The following is a 17,674-nucleotide window of genomic DNA, read 5'->3' as shown; positions in this document are numbered from 1 at the left end:
TCAGTAGTCAGGGTCACTAACCACTACGCCATTCGGTCGCCATGTTATCGAAGGAACGTAATAATTACTTAATTACAATTTTCCCATACATTGGCGTGTTCCATTACACTCAGGTGTGAACAAAGTAAGTAAATTAAAACCATACCTAGATGTCACGTGACTTGTCAGGAAAACGTAGGATTTCAGACGTGATTGCCATTTAATTTAATTTTTTTACACTGAAAGTTTCATTCATAACCCTAACTACTCAGTACATTTGCACCTATTGTACCGACGAAAGAAAGAAAAATTATTGACTTTTTAAAGTATTTCCAGTGATATCTTTATACGAATGAAACCGTTTGATGTGTTTATGTTACCTTGTATTTGCGTATAATAGTACTTACATAATTTGTGCGAGGTCCGAACATAACTAACTGTTGTAAAACTTTGTAAGAAACTCAAGAATAATATTATTATATGATGTTAAAATTGTCTCTTCCATCCATAGGTTGGTGGAGACTGCTTAAGCAATAAGACTACCTTTTTGTACCATTTTATTTAAAAGTTGTAATATTTACTTTAATAGTGCGAAATAAAGAGTATTCTATTCTATAAAATATACTTAAATCTGATATAAAATTTTAGGATCGGTAAGTATTTACTTTCAAAGCTTTGATATTCAGACGTGAACCGTGTAGCCCCAGCTATTAACGGAAGATAACATTTTTAATAAACAAATATACAATCCCAATTCATAGGATGCACACCTGACGGCATAACAGGCGGGTGAATCTAAAATTGTGAATGGAACTGTTTTTGTATCGAATATTTTTTTCTGTTAGGGCAACACTGCTAAACAAACTGTCATGGCGGACAATACAAGATGATGCTTCGGACTTGTAACATCGGAACAAATAACAAATAGAGATATTCTCGTTTAAATGTGACGTGGAAACGATTTTGAGTTTTGCAGATTTAAGATTTAAAAGGTGAATGTGCAGACTGTAGTGTGGGTAATAAATATAGATAGATAGATAGATTACTCTTTATTTGTACACCAACAAGAATAATTAAATTACTTAACAATTTGTAACTTAATTAGGGTAGGCGCTCTTACCACTTAAACTTATACTGTGCCATTAAGATGGATGCGTATGGCATAGTAGATGATGATAATGTAAGTAGCAGGTTATTGGTTTGGCATTAGGCACAGTAGGTAAGTAAGTATAGAGATTGTTCTAAGGAATGATTCACACCTGATAAAAAAATATGTGCCTTAATTTGAAGGGTGAAAAAATTTCACCTTTTTCAAAAGTTAAATTTCACCCTTTAAATAAAATTAAGGCACATACTTTTTTATCAGGTGTTACTACAAAACTACCTATGTTTTTTTATTTACTTACAGTCTGGGCCAAAAAAAAAATACCACTCTTAGAAAAATAATGCCCCTCTTCTTTAATATATTAAAAATCTAAACGCTAAAAACTTTTCCGCCACGCCAAATCGTAATTAAACCACAGCTACCGTGAACTAAACGGTACAAAATGGCCCGTATTCCCCGTGGACGCAACTCGATACCTCATTAGGGCTTCGCAAATGCTGCGTATAAATAATAATGAAATAATAATGATAGGGATGGGCCTCTAGGGAGACTGGAGGTAATGGGCACTAGTGTTGTGCAAATAGGAGTGCGCGGTCGAAGGGTAGTCGGCGATTGTTTGATCTTAGGAGGATTTTTTGGCGGAAAGCCGGAGTGTAGTAGGTTTGACGTGTGTTGGTTAGGTGGTAGGAGTAAGATCGGGATTTTTCGTAATATAAGTAATTAATTTTGGTGTTCGATTTAAAGACTACAGAGTTGAATTATGTTACATAATAATAATAGATTATCTTGATTATGTACAGTACAGTCATTACCTAAATGGCTGTTTTTTTTTCAAAATCTTTGAGAAATACACTTTTATTTCCCTGAAACCATTTCAATTCTGTACTCCGTAGCCATAATCTAGAGCATCTAAGACATACACACACATTTGAATCTAATAATTAACCCACTTCTTTTGCAGTGGTCCAAAAACTACAGGGCCTCTATTACAAGTTGTGCAATTAAAGAAAACGAAAGAAGTTTCGGTTTTTTCTGTCATCTGCATACATTATCTGTCAATAGTTTCACAATAGTTTCCGCTAGAGGCACCACTTTGTATGCGAGAAAACGTAAACTTTTATAGTTTTCGTCAAACTATCAAACCTATACTAGACGTGTAGACCAGAGAAGATTAAATCTCTAATTCCCATAACACGGCCCATAAGGATTCCCTTTTTACAAATGGCAACACCAATTCGAGACCGCACACTTTCAATTTATTATTTACTACGCCCCCTCCGTTAAGTAAAAGGGGGGCCACGTGGCCTATTGTGTTGAGAAAATTAATTTCATGAATGAGTATTAAGTTACGATAGTTGGTAGCGTTGATTTTATTGTGAGATAAGTGATTGGCTGATTATTAGGTTTTTTTTTTTGTTTTTGTGACAAAATAGCTAATATTTGGTTATTTAGATGGGTCATTTTTTAAAAATAATATCATCGGGTGGAATACATTGGCATGAGCGAAAAGATTTACCGACTTACTTAATAAATTCGTATAAAACATAAAAATAAGGTACTGAAGTACTGTTTCAGGAATGAATATTAGTACCTACTGCTACTGAAAGCAAAATGACTTGCCAGCAATAAATAAACAGTGGTTGTTAATAATAAAATTCTTACATAAAAATATAACCCGACCAAACGAAATCTACCGTCATTTTATTAGTACCGAACGCAGTGGCAGCGATTCGTGCAAACTTAATACCGACGGAATTCACCCGAGTAAACACAGAAAATCGATATCTTCAGAGTGAAAGAGATATTAGAATCCTGTACTAAGCCAGAACGAGACAGACGCGCTTAAAGGGGCAACATTTGGCCAACTTACCCGTACCGGCTGAGCGTTCGAAAATAGCCTTTACGCGACTTACAACAAGAGTCACATGGCTTAAAGAATAATTGTGGGTACAGTTTGTTTATGGCTAGGCGTGGCTTAAAGCGTAAACAAGTGGGCGAGAGAGATGTAAACACAGACGTCATAGGTTAGAGGAAGGCGGGTATATGTTTGTTTGTTCAACTGTAAGTTATGAAAGTCTACGGAAGTCTAAGTAGCTAGATTTTTATTAGACTGAATATTGACGTCCAAAGTTATTTATGTAAGGAACGTAGGTTGTAGTTTTTACGATAAGTATAAGTTTGTGAAACTAGCAGGAATCTAGAAATAAATGTTGGATGTTTAACAGCGAATAAGACATAAGTATATTAGACTATTTATTTACTTCCTACTACAAAATAAGTCAGTTACGTAGGTAAGTTCACGAGGATTTATAGGACACCTATGTTTTGTTTTTACATTTATCTAAAACTAGCTGATCTCGCGAGCTTCGCTTCGCCTTAAAAAGCTTTCCCGTGGAAATTCCGGGATAAAAAGTAGCCTATGTTCTTTCCCAGGGTCTAGACCGTATGTATACCAAATTTCATTCAAATCCGTTCTGTAGTTTTGGCGTGAAAGAGTAACAGACAGACAGACAGACACAGCTACTTTCGCATTTACAATATTAGTTAGGATTGGTATAAAATTACCTATGAGTAGGTAGGTAATAGGTATATACAGAGAGTTAAAATTGAACTTTAATTGAAAAAACTTTTAAACACTTAAAAAGAAACAGTAAGTATATTTATTTTTTCAGTATTGTTAAGTTTATTTTATATTTTTTCCTATTATTAATACTCAGACATACCTATTATTTAATATTCCCAATCGACCGCACAGGCAGGTAACAATAAAGAAAAAAAACTTTGCCAAAATTAATGTTACTAGTAGGTGTGCAGTGCAGTAACCTACGTGACTTAATAAAATAAAGTCACACAAAAGGTGTTTTTGCTGGCAACACCACATTCTATAGAATGAATGCGTTTTAACGAACGTGATTGAAACAAATATATTGCGCGATTGTGTGGGTAGTGTAAAGGAAACTAGTGCACGCGGCCGAAACGGGGTGTTATACACTCACGGGCAATGAAATAGTTCCACTCACAAAATACCGACACCAAACCACCCCAATTTTTCAAAACATTTAATTTAAAATCGAACAAAATATTGCCGTTTTAATTGGTAATATCCTGATGCTCTCTTAAATGTACTTCAATATTGCAGAAGGCGTCATTAAGCTAGCCTTTTCAGTTTAGGAGTAATTTGGTGCTTTTCTAAGTGGAACCTTTTCATTGCCCGTGAGTGTAATTGTGATAGGTGAGGACAACCTACCTGTGTATCAGCTATTTGAAATTAGTTAATAAAAGTTAGTAAGCTTAAGTGACAGTGGGCTGGTCACATCTGTCGAAGAAGCGATAAACGTAGTGTGGGACGCCCTCCGGCTAGATACCTAGATGAGGTGACGAATTGCGAAAGCTGCTGGTTAATGATTGGATGCGGATAGCTATAGATGGCAGCCAGTGGCGTGCTTTGGGACTGCTAACAGTCCACTACTGGACGTAGATGCTGATGATGATGATAATAAGTTGCGGGATGAATGAAAGGAAGATATATCACGGAAGCGCCTAGAAAAACTAAAAAAAAAACTAAAAATTTCCAATGATAATTTACGATCACTGATTTCGTAAATTTTCCTGGAATAAAAGTTGCTTAGAACCACGATTTGTACCACATCCTATATCAGAATAACGTTGACTTATGGGACTCTTTGTATAATGTACCTATAGCTTTTTAAGAAATGTTCCAAATCATTCTGAAGAGCATAGCAACAGAATATTAAATATTCTGAAATCAGAATTTCCCAATATCAATATTAAATTTGATGTAATCGGAAATAACTTCGAACCCGGAAAAACAAATTCCAAGGACGAAAACTTTCACTAAATTAGTTCGCCAACTTAACTTATTATATATAACTATAAACTTATTATATATAACTGCCGGTTTCATAACGGAAGAGCTGTGATTGGTTGAATTGTTGCAAGACATGTTTGTTTACAATATAATACACTTTATTTGCACCTAGAACAAAAATTACATACAAAAAAAAAACAAAACTTTAGGTACCTAGGTACTTGGGTAGAAAGTTAAAAATTCCTATTAAATTTCCGTGAGTGTATGTATAAATCAAATGATACCTAGTCATAATTTTATGTTTAAACTTAAACTTATTTCTGTGTTGTTTCTGTCTGTGTTTGTTCTGGTAATCTCAGATTAAATTAACTTGTAAATTGTTTAGTAAACCGAATAATTACCCTTATTAGCCGGTAAACTAAATAATTTCCTCTGAATATTTCATTAAGTTTCCCAATCTGTCGATCGAACTTGAGAATAAAACAATGGAACTGTTTAAGGGAAATCGGACGGAAGTTTTCTAATAACAAAACTTTCTTCCTACCGGTCTCAGGATGGAAAGTAATAAACATAATCTTTACAGTGCTAGGTAGTTTTTTGGTGATATAGATAGATAGAATATTCTTTATTTGCACACACACACATGAAATAAACTTACATAACTTAAATACTAACATATATGTACAAAAATGGCGGCCTTATCGCTTAAAGTGATATAATTCGTGTTTCTTTGCATTTTCAGCAATTTAGATAGATAGATAGATAGAATATTCTTTATTTTTGTACACAAGTACAGAATTTATAAAGCTTAAGTATATACAAACACATAGGTATATAAAGGCGGTGTTATCACTAAAAGCGATTTTTTCAAGACAACCTTTGGGTGGAAGAATATTTATGTTCAAATAGGGTCAAGTGTACTAAATAATTTACGAAATTGCCTAACTTTCAAGGTCCACCACAATCGGTACTCATCGTATTTTTTAATATGTTGCCTACTTTGCAAATAAACTGGGAGACAAGACAATTTGTATGAAAGTTTTCACTTTAAACGATGTTAGTAGGTATACGCGATACCAGCTGCTACCTAGTATAATAATGGGCAAGTAGAAGGAAAGAGAAGGCCTGGAAGGAGAAAATTGACGTGGCTGTGCAACATCAAAGAGTGGACCGGTGTAAAAACCGTGGAAGAAATATTTAAACTAGCCAGGAATAGAGAGCGCTGCAAAGAGCAGACTGCCAACCTCCAATGATGGAGAGGCACTACAAGAAGAAGAAGTAGATATACACAGCTTCCTTTCCAGGAATCCAGGAATTCATACGGGTATTCCTTTCAATGCCATTCGAAGCGTACTTTATATATACGATATTTATATATAGTATGTATCTATCTATGTATATATGTAGATATATCAGCTGTCCGCCCTCTAAATTGTCACTTTGTTTCCGCTATATATAAGGTTGCCTGTAAGAGATCGCCCTCAGCGATAAGGCCGCCTATTGTACATTAGTTCTAGTCTATATTTTTTTGTATGTCTGATTTATGTGGTGTTCAATAAAGCAATATTCTATTCTATTCTATTCTATTCTATTCTGTCCGACACCCATAACACAGGTTCTGCCTAGCTTGGGGTCGGATGGTGTGTGAGATGTCCCCACATATTTATTTATTCTTATTATTTATTTAATTATTTACGTGCTAAATAATTCAAATTTAAGTTTTTAGGACAAACCCAGTTATTGCATCGCCCAACGATAGTCGAAGGTGATCAATCGAGATGTTATCGCCAAAAACTGACATTTTCTTATCGAACAAAATTTCTAAATACGTTCGTATCGAAACGAGTAATTATCGATAAGTATTATCGATTATTATTTATCGTTAAGAGAGATAATGCGAGTTGTTGATTTTCGACAAACAAGCGTAATTCCCTTTAAATTGGCGGATTAGTAGATTTTCGTTGTAGAATTAAGATTTTTGCTTGATATTTCCGATTTTGATTTGTTCCATTCAAGAGGTATTTATACAATGAATGCAGCTAGCTACTTATACATATATACAGTCCTATCTACTTTGTATGGAGAAGCAATTTATTTAGTATTTTTTATCCTTACAGCATACGATCTACTTACCCATGACTTACGTTACTTTACTTATTTACTTTAAAGTGCATCTCATAATAAAATAATATAGTACTACTTTATTGACTTAACAGTACACAAATAAAATAACTTCTGGCAAATATATGTTACATCAGAATATCCGATCACTATGATAATTATGCTACTCGTATCACAAACTTCTTCATCTTCGTCTGTCTTTTATATGTCGTGCGTTTATGTAATATTAAGCTTAATGTGGGATAAAGAATTTACCTAAGTATAAGGGAAATACACTCACGGGCAATGAAATAGTTCCACTCACAAAATTTTTTCCACCACCCCATTTTTTTCTAAGATTTAATAAAAAAAAAAGTCAAAATATAATTGTTGTTAGCTGGTCCTGATGCTCTGTTAAATGTACTCTAATGTTGCAGAAGGCGCCATAAAGCTAACTTTTTTCATTTAGGAGTAATTTTTATTTTTCTCAGTGGAACCTTTTCATTGCCCGTGAGTGTATTTCCCCAGCAGTATTCCACAGGGCGTCCCACGCCACATTTCCATCAAATACCAATTTTCACCACAAACCATCACATCACATTCTCACAAACATTACGCTCTTTTTTTACTTTAATTCAAACGTCATTAGGCAATCCTCCAGCGTACATACACGTAGAGTTAATTGGACAAGTCCCATACAATAGTGTATGAGTCAGCAAGTGTCTTTGTATGGAAAGCGAGGCTGCGCTTAGACCACTGGGTTACGCGTATCTTGTATCTTGTGAATGCTTAAGTTTGTTAGTACAACCGGTTTTTATTTATAAATGTAAAAGTTGGTAATAGATATCTAACTACAGAGCGTTGGTAGGTCAGGCTTGTGAGGATGGAGGTGCGAGTTCGAATCTCGACCGAGACTACTAACATACAGAGTATCAATGAGTTCTGTCCTATTTATTTATAAGAAATAAGAAATTTATTGGGTAACAGACTTCAGTAAGTATATATAATAATAATATCGATTCACATTGCATGCATGTTTTGTTACATAGATTTGAGTTATTATTATGGTTCACGTCGAAAATCACACTAATACAGGGTCCTGTATTATGATATAACTATGTTTGATATTTATGTTTAATATATCCCTATAACGATGAAGGAAAGCATCGCAAGGAAACCTGCACATCTAGATGTATTACAATTCAACAACCCGCAGTGGATCAGCGTGGTGGGAAAAGGTCCAAGCATCGTAAGACAGAATAACCTTATCTAAGAGTATTCAGAATTTTATATATTTAGAGAAATCTATAACTACTTATCGAAAAACGATGGTCCAAAAAGCCAAAATGTACGTAAAAAACCGCACTTCAACCGATACTACAAACCGAAACCGAAAATAAACACAAACAAAAAAACCGATGCAAAATCAGATAACATCAATCTTCATAGAAATTAGCGTCACCGACGCCCCTATCCCACATTTCTAAATTCGAATGTTATATTTTTTCTTTATTGCCTGAACTGGCAGATGTTCAGCCAGTATGTTTATGTGTTGCCCTGCTAACTATCATCATTTGGCCACGCCTTTGCCCTCCCGCTGGCTGGCTACTGAACGCCTTTTGTCGTGTCTGTTTAAAAAAAAACTTACTATTGTCTCTGGCCTAACCGGTGTTTTGGCGCGATGCATGGGGTGAAAGAAAAGAGGTTGCATTCGGATACAATGGAAGGAGAGATGATGCTAATATAATGGGTTTATTGAGGCTGTAAAACTATGGAAGACGAACATAAATGATGACGATGAAAGTTAAATAAAAGTTTCCATAAAACTGATACGCAGGTTACATCAACGAAAATATTATTAAAAAACACCTCAAAATAACCTTGTAGGTGCTTCTTCATCTTCAGCCTACAGCAGTCCACTGCTGGACGTAGGTCTCTCCCGACACACGCCACTGGATGCGATCTACAGCTCTGCACAACCAATCATTACCAGCAACCACCTTTCGCAAGTCGTCACCCCATAAAGCCAGAGGGCGTCCTACACTACGTTTACCTAGTCGCGGTCTCAACAGACAGCCATACAGAAGTATCACAATCATAACACCCATATTTTTCAGTAGGATACAAATTGATACTGACAATATATATATTTTTATTATTCTTAATGTACTTTTGTTTGTTTTACTTTTAATTTTTTTTTGTGTAGGTATGTTATTATTATTTTTTGGTGTGTGGTGCTGGATACCGAATAAAGAGTTTATATCTTTAACCTTATCTTTATCTATAAGATAAGGTACATATTATACAGGTTATTAAGTATAAAGTACACATAAACGGGAAACCTGACTACTGAGCCGATGGTCCCGGGTTCGATTCCCGGCTGGGGCAGATATTTGTTTAAACACAGATATTTGTTCTCGGGTCTTGGATGTGCCCGAAAAATGGCAATAGGCCCGCCCCCTATTACATTGGGACTAACATAACACTCTGGCGAAAAGTGGGTGCAGCAATGCACCTCTGCCTACCCCGCAAGGGAGTACATTAGTACAAGGCGTGAGTGCGTGTTTTTTTTTTTTTTTTTATAAACGGGAAAAAACTAGCTAGCCGCGGCCGGGAATCAAATCCGGGACCTTCGGCATAGCAGTCACTAACTACTAAAGTCAAAGTCAAATGTTTTATTCATCATATAAATATATAAACTGCGATATGGTTCGCTACTTATCACACCACGTGAGTGCAAATGTGCTGCGAAAAGTGGATGGCTCGCTTGTGAGCTACGTCTGACTACCCCTTCGGGGATTACAGTCGTGAGTGCATAATTATGTCTTTTATATATGTCTATAAATATTTTTTTTTTTATGAACGTATATAAATTTTTACAAACTACTCTCCGTTCACATAAGGGGGGGCTCTTTCTGTACTTACTATACGAGTACCTGCATAGTTTTAACAGAGATGTACGAGGTAGGCTGGGGTGCTTCGCCCCCGTCCCTAGGGCTCCGCTGAACAGCGGGACCTCTTGGCTCATTTGATTAGCGTTGCCGATGGCCCTTGATATCTGATAGCCGTTTTGTTTTTATTATGATGGGCCCTAATTGATTTGGTTTATTCTCTTTAGTGCCAATTTCTTAATTGTCGGTTAGAGCATAACCAGGGAGTAGTGGTTAAGTTTTGACACATCTGTCATGAATTTTATATGGAGATGACGTGACGTTTAATTTGTAAATCAATCCCTGTCGGTTAGATAACCGACTATGGAGAAATTGGCACTTAACCTATGATATTGGGGGTTTCAATTAGTCATTATAAGTTAGGTACATGTTAAAATATTAATGAAATCATATTACGATGTTCTGGTCACACCTGACTTGGTCTATCAGCCGTCCAAAGCATGACGTTGACTTTTGGGACATCCTGTATTTATAAGCGTTCTTATAAAGTTAGTATCATGCAGATGAGACCTAATGATAAGACCTAATGTTTCCAAAATAACGTAGGTACTATACTCAACTTCCGGCCAAAATAGCTAAGTACTATAAGATCACTTACTTAATGCGTGTTCTAAAACTGATAAATATTTGATTTAAAAATAACAATGTAAAATTAAATTATCGCAACTTCTTATCATATCAGCGTATAATGATAAATATTTTTTTGATTAGCTACCAATCTTTACCTAATATCACACATGTGGCAGTGGTAGCTATTATTATATTGATTAGTTTTATGTTTACTGGGTTTAAGAAACCAATTGAGTATTAAGTATGGCCCAGTTACTTACTTGAGTAAATCTACCTAAGAACTTAAGTTTAACTCAACAACTATTCAGCCAATCATAGCGCAACTTTAGACAAAACAAAAAAACTAAATTTAAACTATATCCTCAAAATGGTTAAGTTTTTAATAAGGCATTGTAGATGAAGGGTCCAATCGACTGCAAATGACTTCAACAACCCATTTAAATAAAAACCTACATCGACTTTACAAACCACCTTTATGTTTGTGTTTAAAGATAAAAATTAAAAACTGTTTATAAAACAAACAAAAGTGTTTCATACTTAATAATAATAATAACAATAGCTACCTATAGTACAATCGGTGGACTTACTACTAAAAGTAATCTCTTCCAGACAACCAGAAATAAAAGATGAATAAAGAGTTGTGAGTGAGTTTCCTCCTCATTTCATTAAACATACAAAACAAACAAAAGGGGGACTACACATGTACTTATAGTACTACCTATTATTTCGCGTCACAGATTATCTGCACAGATTATCGCGTCGTTGTTTGCTCTGTGCAAATTGATAATTATAATACGAAAAGCACTATTTAGATTTGGATTTTAGTTATCAGAGATTCTGAAAGCACCAAATTTTTAAGTTAACCAATTTTGAAGTGGTTGTTTTCTGGGCGCTCCCGTGCTTCGGATGCCGTGGGTCCCGGTTGCTCTTTCGGCAGATGGTTACAAGCCTTTGGTCAGCTTGAAAACAATTATAATTGTGTTTTTGCGATCGTCATCATCATCATCATCATCATCGACATCATTAGGGACTGAACGTTTGCGTAGGTTATCTCAATTACTGTGGTGTAATTAAAACAAATATTTATGTAGCTACCAATAATTCATCTAAGTATGACACTATATATTAAGGTAAGCGGTGGGCGGTGACCTTTCGGCATCGCACGCAGCGGACGCATCGCATTCAGTATTCTTTCTATAGAAATTCACACAAGTTCGTCCACATCATCGACATTGCCGACGACGCATAAATTTATGAAAATTCGTTTGGTCCGATACGTACAATACCAATATTAGCTTTTAAAGGTTTTTTTTTAATTGAGCAATAAAAAAAAAATTGGGACGTGCTAGGGATGATTTCGATCGCTTTTGATTTAGATCTCTATCAAGATGTTAATCTTTGTTGCTCTAAATGGAGTGTTGCCATTAATAAGGGTTGTTTTTACAAATAATTGGCTCGTTAGCTAGTCTGAGGAGCGGATTATCTTGGATGATAATCTTTTTGATGATAGAGCGGTGCAGGGGTTGAACTGCACTGAACAAGCTGTAGGTCCCGGGTTCGATGACCATACAACAGATATGTCTTTATAACCTGACCCACGTTTTAAAGGTCCTGAAATTCAACACTAAGTGCCAATTTCTCCATTGTCGGTTAGAGCATAACCAGGTATTAATGGTTGACTTTTAACATATCTGTCAAGAAGAGATGGAGATGACGTATAATTGATTAACCAACCCTGGTCGGAGATAGCTTAGATAACCGACTATGGAGAAATTGCCACTAAAACTATGCGAGTTTTTTCGAACTTCCGAAATGCAAAGTCTATTTTGATGAAATATGGCATAGAACACTCAGGGTAACATCACCTAGCTCTATGACCTCTAAATCCAGCCGTTTGGGAGCTACTCTTCCACAGACTTATAGACAGACACGTTATAAACACCCCACTTTTCATCAGGGGATTAATAACTAGAATAAAAGTGCATGATTTACCTTTTATCGGGATACAGTCTGGAACAAAGAAACCTGACCCTTCTCAGAGTTACAAAGCCATTTGAGATTGGTAGTGTTTCTTTGCACCAGACCATACGCCTTAAGAAAAAAACAATTTTCAGCAAATATTTCCTTTCAGGCGCGGTACAAGAAGCGTCCGTAGTCGAGCGGGCCTCAGTGATCGTAACTGATTGCTGAGGTTAAGCAACAACTGACACGGTCAGCCATTGGATGGGTGACCAATTTCAAGTGGTGCTTTTCTGGACGCTTCCGTGCTTCGGACGGCACGTTAAGCCGTGGGTCCCGGTTGCAGCTTCGGCAGCAGTCGTTAAGCTTAGTCAGAGGCCTTCGGGCAGCTTGAAAACATCTGACAGTCGCCGTTGCCCACTTACCCGACAACTCTCTCAGCACAAGCTTGCTGCTTGTGTTGGGGTCCATCAACCCGCACTAGGCCAGCGTGGTGGACTAGGCCTAAACCCTTCCTTCATTGGAAGGAGACCCGTGCCCCAGCAGTGGGGACGTGATGGGTCGTGATGATGTGATGAGGCGCGGTACACCCTGTAGGTATAATACAAGCGACGGTAGGTATAGGCTACCGTTTCCCCTCTGCAAGTGGCCCGAAACTACGATAGAGGTTATTAATCTTACCTATGGACATTGTGATTTATGTGAAGGCCCAGGTTCGATCCCCGGCTTCTCCCGGCTATAGTCCTAACTAATATTATAAATGCGAAAGTAACTGTGTCTGTCTGTCTGTCTGTTACGCTTTCACGCCAAAACTACTGAATGGATTTGAATGAAATTTGGTACACATAGGGTCTAGACCCTGAGAAAGAACATAGGCTACTTTTTATCCCGGAATTCCCACGGGAAAACTTTTTAAGGCGAAGCGAAGCTCGCGGGAACAGCTAGTTGTTAAATAAAGTTTAGATCTAGAGCTAATACTCGAGAGCAAGGAAAAAGTTCCAGTTACAATAGCACCAAATTACTCCTAAACGGATAAGGCTAGCTTAATGACGCCGTCTGCAATATTAATAAGTACATTTAACAGCGCATGACAGAACAAAGTAAAAACGTTAATATATTGTGATCAAATTATTTATTGAATGTTTTTTAAAATTGGGCCATTCGGCAGTCGGAATTTTGTAAGTGGAACTATTTTATTGCTCGCGTGTGTATTTTGCAATTGTCAGAGCGCTGCCGCTGTTAAACTATCAAATTCATACAACTTAATTATTTATCAATTAAGTAGTGAAAACTGGTAATTATCTTTCAACTGTTTATTTTTAGTGTAAAACTGTAAAATTTTAGCTGTATAATTTATCCATAAAATAACAAAAAATAAACAAATTTCATTGAAGTTTATTGTAAACGTCATCGCTTTAACAAACCGTGATACGAAGCGACGATTGTACCTATTCTTTCTTCAAAAATAACTTCAAAATTGGCACAGATTGCTATGTAGCCTCGGGGTCATAAATTCACATTTTCGAAGTACCCTCTGGGAGGCGTGGTCCGCCCCTCGCCGCCCCTGCCCGCCCCCTGCAGTAGGGGCCCGGATGTTGAACACCCCTGTCTCGAGAAAATAATGGTTTTTTGAAAAAAAGTCTAGCAGCCTCTTCTGTGGTTTGGTTTCCTTTGCCGGTTTTTATGCGGGCAATTTAAAATGATATGTCTGAAACTTACTGTGTTTATAATACGGAGTTTAGTTAAGTACAGTTTTTTTTAATATAATATGTAAAAAATATTTGGACCCAAAACAAAAAAGGACAAAATTTAAATGTAAGTAAAAATAAAATCAGTACAAAAATGCGGCCTATATATCAGTACATAAATAACATATTGAAATGTAACTGTTAAACATAAACTTATAGCTATTTTATATGTATAAAATACAGAAAGAATTCTATTCAAACAGTAGTAGGTATGTATAGTAGATATAAGTATACTTTAGGTATGCTTAGAAGTTATTTGTCAGTATGTCTGTCAACGTTTTCGTCAGACCGATATTATGGCTCAATAAATTGTATCGAATATGGTAATGGGTTCAAAATAAAATTTATTTAACAGAGAATCCTATGAATAGTAATCGAAATTTTGGTCAGAATTGAATTGATACGGCAATAACGCATGTTTTAGCGTTAAACAGAAGCCATTTCCATCAAATTGGAATCTTCTATACCTACAGGATGTCTAGTAATTCTACGTAATACAAAAAAGTTATGAGTAATTTAAGCTAATACACTCACGGGCAACGAAATAGTTCCACTCACAAAATACCAACCAAACGACCCAAATTTTTTCAAAACATTTAATTTAATTTAAAATTTGGACAAAATATTACCGTGTTTTGTTGGCAATATCCTTATGCTCTGTTAAATGTACTCCAATGTTGTAGAAGGCGAAAGGAATACTTTTTAAGATTAGCTGTGCTACTATCATTTTCCAAATAATTATTTTAAAGACGAAGAAGTTAACACTGATTTAAAATTGGTTCAGAATCGGCCATACTGTACACTTAGACATTAAAATAAATAGTGTATATAGGCGCAGGTAAAAGATAATACTTTATACCTAATACCTATAACACACTATGTGTCGTAAATAAATAAATAAACTTCATCGCACCCTCTATTTACAACGACACACATTGCATGTAACAAATAACAATAAAAAAATTACACACGCGTGAAAAAAATCTTTATTTTTCACGTCCGAAACATAAAAGAATTAATTTCACATCTAACCGTGTGGGCTCATTCAATAATAATCTATTTTCGGATATGGCAACACTCACAATGGAGGTTGCAACCCCTACAAATTAGGTTTTCTACAAGGGTGCATTGGCCATTCAGTGTTGGTCTCCCGGTTGGCATTTTGACGGAACGATTGCAAAGAACTAGGCGTTTTCAGGCAGGTCGAGTTATGTTGGTGGTGTTTTAGTATAAATGCATGATGCTAGACCATTTTGTGATGGATATTTATGACATAATTTTAAATAAGTACATATACCTACTTAAGTACATACTATAATACACTCCAATGAAAAAGTTCCAGTGACATAGCACCAAATTACTTCTAAGCAGCAAAGTTAAACTTTTTCATTGCTTACATAAACATTAAGTAATGTTTATGATAAGATCGATACAGACGACTATACACTGTTGACTGTGACAAGAAGTATATCTTATACATGTTTTTAATAGATAGACCTATCGAATGACCTAGATGTTACCTTATGATATTAAAATAATCAGGTCCAGGTTCACAATGTCTGGATAATGGCTACCTGAGTGATAGAAGACATGCTGGCACTCTCTGTAATTGCGTTTTAGTCAGTGAGAGCATGTCTTTTCTTTTTATCTCATTATCCAGATACTAGATATTGTGAAACAAGCCGTAAATAAATAAGTTCTTGTAAACTTATTTAAGTAATCAATTAAGTATCTATGTAGGTATAGTTATTAGAGCCGAAAAGGTAGGTAAAGAAGTATAACTCATATTTTATTTGTGTTGGGAACCAAAAATAATTAGGTAATTATGTAATTAATGTACAAAAAAAATACTTAGGTACTTGGTAAAATTAGGTAAGTACAAATTTTGATCCACACATAATAAGGGATAGGGTGTACCCAATTTCCCTTTAAAAACCGAAATAAAATACCTACATAACTAATATACTAGTCTAATAGGTAGGTACTTACTGTTAAATACTCAAAAATTTACCGTGTTTTATACATTTACATTTATTGCGATTAAATTTATCGTAGTTACTGTACGTATCTAGGTACCTATTTTGTATACTTACAACACACCACAGTAGCAAATATAAATAGGTACCTTACCATAGACACCTACAATTTTATATCAAACATTTATATGAAATTAAATTAGTCATTAACAACAATAGGTAGGTAATTTACCTACAAACTTCTAAGCTTTGTCCTACTTAGGTAGTACTAAATAAGCTTAAAAGTCCGCTGAGTGCTAGGTATCTCTGTAGGCCTAAATAGGTACATTTTAAAAGTTAAAATTAACTTTATTCTGAGCTTAGAAGCTCAATATTGAACATAATACATTTAAACAATAATTCATTTACTTACTGTAATTTTACTATTTTATTAAGTTTTCGATTATCTTCCAGTGACATATTAAAAATCTATAGATTTTAGGTTAAAACTTAGGTTTATCATTGTCCGTCGCAATATTAGGCCCGCGGGTAGTTTTATAAAATGTATATTTTTTATATCAATGAGCTCTTTTGTTTACAGGTCATCGACCTCACCCAGGTTGATGGTGGTTCACCTTCAGTATGAAGGGAAAGGAAATACCCTACACTACGTCTTATTATCATTTACTTAGGTAAAAATAGCCTGGTCTAGGTAACTTACAGTAGGTTAGGTATGCGTTCAAAGTTAATTTTTATTAAAAAAAACAGGTCGGTACTCACCGTAAAACCAAAAAATCCAAGTCCACAACAACTAAAAACCGCAGCACAGCATTAAAAACTTCAATTTTACTTCATCAACTAAGAAATTGCACTGAAAACCCGCTAATTACCCGCTAAATATCAATCACTTGTCACGAACTGCAATCAATCAAAATTTTGGAACGCAGCCAAAAAATCGCATCACTTTTTTCTCGTTTTAGACGCAAAGAGGTTCGTTGTTTTTAGGCCGTAAACTCCTTGCGGACTGTCGAGTTTGAAATTGGAATAGTCCTGTTCGAATTGTTAGGGTCCGGACTCACTACGCGACGTGGGCGCTGTCGCGGCTGCGCGCATACTGACGGAGCGGTCCCCTCCCCGCGCCCCGCCGCCCACCCCGCCGCGGCCCACAATTTTTTCCACCAGCATTTTACCGATAATATTTTTTTCTAGTTGACATTTTCCTTTACCTGTTAGCGAGATAACAATTAGCGACAATGGCAGAAAAGGTGGTTTTTGGCCATTGTTGTAAGTGTAAGTAATTTGTGTTTGTTGGATTCGTTTCGTTTATTTACCTAGCACGTGCCCCGTAGTTATAATGAAGGCGGATGATTGGCTGAATGTTGTGTTGTAAGTTAAGCAGGCATGTTAATTAATGGATGAATATGTATTTAATTCGGCAGTTGCTTCATTTGCGTAAATTAATAAATACATAATGTACC

The 17,674-nt window shown here is 35.7% G+C and overlaps 1 protein-coding gene across 2 annotated transcripts in view; it reads right to left on the bottom strand.

Annotated features, from left to right (window-relative positions):
• LOC105385102 (homeotic protein ocelliless) overlaps positions 1 to 17,329 on the bottom strand; it is a 47,273-nt gene extending 29,944 nt beyond the window's left edge. For both annotated transcript variants that reach the window (XM_048632259.1, XM_048632260.1), the window contains exon 1: positions 16,977 to 17,329. The gene's annotated coding sequence lies outside the window, so the exon portion shown is untranslated. The remainder of the gene's footprint in view (positions 1 to 16,976) is intronic.
• Between the last annotated feature and the right edge of the window lie 345 nt (positions 17,330 to 17,674).

The sequence above is a fragment of the Plutella xylostella genome, chromosome 31, assembly GCF_932276165.1.
Source record: "Plutella xylostella chromosome 31, ilPluXylo3.1, whole genome shotgun sequence".
NCBI lineage: Eukaryota > Metazoa > Arthropoda > Insecta > Lepidoptera > Plutellidae > Plutella > Plutella xylostella.
Note: the sequence above shows the minus strand (reverse complement) of the source record. Positions and strands in the feature narration are given on the sequence as shown.